The sequence below is a fragment of the Schistocerca americana genome, unplaced genomic scaffold, assembly GCF_021461395.2.
Source record: "Schistocerca americana isolate TAMUIC-IGC-003095 unplaced genomic scaffold, iqSchAmer2.1 HiC_scaffold_401, whole genome shotgun sequence".
NCBI lineage: Eukaryota > Metazoa > Arthropoda > Insecta > Orthoptera > Acrididae > Schistocerca > Schistocerca americana.
This window is the reverse complement of record NW_025726128.1, coordinates 45,001-47,500: the sequence shown is the minus strand read 5'-3', so window position 1 is coordinate 47,500 and position 2,500 is coordinate 45,001.

Below are 2,500 nucleotides of genomic sequence, written 5' to 3'. Positions count from 1 at the left end.
CTTGGTCGGGTTCGAGAGAGGCGCAATCGCCCGGAGTTTGGCGAGTAGACGCTTTAGGTGCGACCACCCGTGCTCCCAACTGAGCTTGCCGCTGCCGACAGAGGCCCGGGAGCGTGCTGTCGTGGCATTGCCGGCGGGAGACAACACGCGCCACCTACGGTGGCCGGCAGCTCCAACGCCAGCGCCACAGAAGGACAAAAGCCCCACTTGGGTGCCGAAGCGAACGCGCCAACACGTCCGCACAGCTGCGATACAAACCACCTGCGAGAACCGCAGAGGCGACCGAGCAGCAGACGGCGTCGCGGCGCCGAGCGCCGGGCGGCGGCGCATCCTCAGCGCACACAGTCCTCAATCGGACCAGCACACTGCAGATGTCCACCGCGCTTCGCACCGGGCCCGCGAGGACCTACTTTGGCCGCACGGCGCCGCGTGCAGGGTGCGCCGGCGCGCAGCTGCGCCGCCTGCCGCCTCCGTCGGCCGGCGCGCCTGCCACTGGCCGCCCCCACCAGCCGGCTGTAGCGCGTGCGCCCACGCACCGCGCGGCCAGCACGCCGGGAGGCCCCCCCTCACCGGCCGGGGACGGTCCCACCCAGCCACCGCCGCGTATCGCTTCACACCCACATGCCATTCACGTTCGTGGGCATGGTGGGTATCGCTGAAACAACCGGTTGGTAGCTCAACCGATCGTCGCCATCACTGATTCACCTCTAGCGAGAACAACCGCACCACAACGGTTTACCAGTTGTTCATTTGCGTAACGTCACCAGCAAACGTAGACGTCCATCGCCATTTGCAAATTCAACGATTGTTGCATGCCTGTGTCAGGTGTCACGACACACTATGTCTGCCCACATACACGCAACAACATGTGCACGCTTCGCGAACACGTGGAAGGTGGCCCCCGTACGTATGCGATGTCCATTGCGCGAACGACTGTCAACCGGCCTCTGTCGCATGTCGCAGATGTGGAACGCAGTGCACCATGCTATCACGGTGAGTGAGAAGAGACGACTACGTCTGACAACACGCGCCACTACATCAACAGACGGCTCATGCTGATCGCCATCCACGGCATACCATACTGCAATCCAGCTCTTATAGGGAGACGACACGTAGCTGAGTGCACAATATTTGGACCGTATGGTTCGCCGTTGTTGGCGCAGTCGTGGTACGGTCACACATGTACCACGATGTATCATTCAGTACATGAGGACCAATGTGCAGTACAGTGTGTGATTTGGACGTACAACATCAGCGGACAGTTGACACAAGCCGTACCACAACGTAGGCTGTGCTTCGCCATGCGAATGCCAATGAACAACTGCGAAGGGCATTGAGCATGTACGTCCTGCTGCCATCCGCATTACAGTGTATAGCTGCAAGGTGTTTAACATGAAGCGATACTCTGGGGACCGGGCAGTGCGGGTAGCAAACTATATTGCGGGGGTTGCAGTTAGGCAACACTACACTAATTTAACGCGTCGTATGACAATTACAGAGCAGGTTAAGGCCCAACGTGTGTTGGGTTAAGGCCCAACGTGTGTTGGGTTAAGGCCCAACGTGTGTTGGGTTAAGGCCCAACGCGTGTTGGGTTAAGGCCCAACGCGTGTTGGGTTAAGGCCCAACGCGTGTTGGGTTAAGGCCCAACGCGTGTTGGGTTAAGGCCCAACGCGTGTTGGGTTAAGGCCCAACGCGTGTTGGGTTAAGGCCCAACGCGTGTTGGGTTAAGGCCCAACGCGTGTTGGGTTAAGGCCCAACGCGTGTTGGGTTAAGGCCCAACGCGTGTTGGGTTAAGGCCCAACGCGTGTTGGGTTAAGGCCCAACGCGTGTTGGGTTAAGGCCCAACGCGTGTTGGGTTAAGGCCCAACGCGTGTTGGGTTAAGGCCCAACGCGTGTTGGGTTAAGGCCCAACGCGTGTTGGGTTAAGGCCCAACGCGTGTTGGGTTAAGGCCCAACGCGTGTTGGGTTAAGGCCCAACGCGTGTTGGGTTAAGGCCCAACGCGGGTTAGGTTAAGGCGCAACGCGGGTTAGGTTAAGGCGCAACGCGGGTTAGGTTAAGGCGCAACGCGGGTTAGGTTAAGGCGCAACGCGGGTTAGGTTAAGGCGCAACGCGGGTTACGTTAAGGCGCAACGCGGGTTACGTTAAGGCGCAAAGCGGGTTACGTTAAGGCGCAACGCGGGTTACGTTAAGGCGCAACGCGGGTTACGTTAAGGCGCAATATAGGTTAGGTTAAGGCGCAATATAGGTTAGGTTAAGGCGCAATATAGGTTAGGTTAAGGCGCAATACGGGTTAGGTTAAGGCGCAATACGGGTTAGGTTAAGGCGCAATACGGGTTAGGTTAAGGCGCAATACGGGTTAGGTTAAGGCACAATACGGGTTAGGTTAAGGCACAATACGGGTTAGGTTAAGGCACAATACGGGTTAGGTTAAGGCACAATACGGGTTAGGTTAAGGCACAATACGGGTTAGGTTAAGGCACAATACGGGTTAGGTTAAGG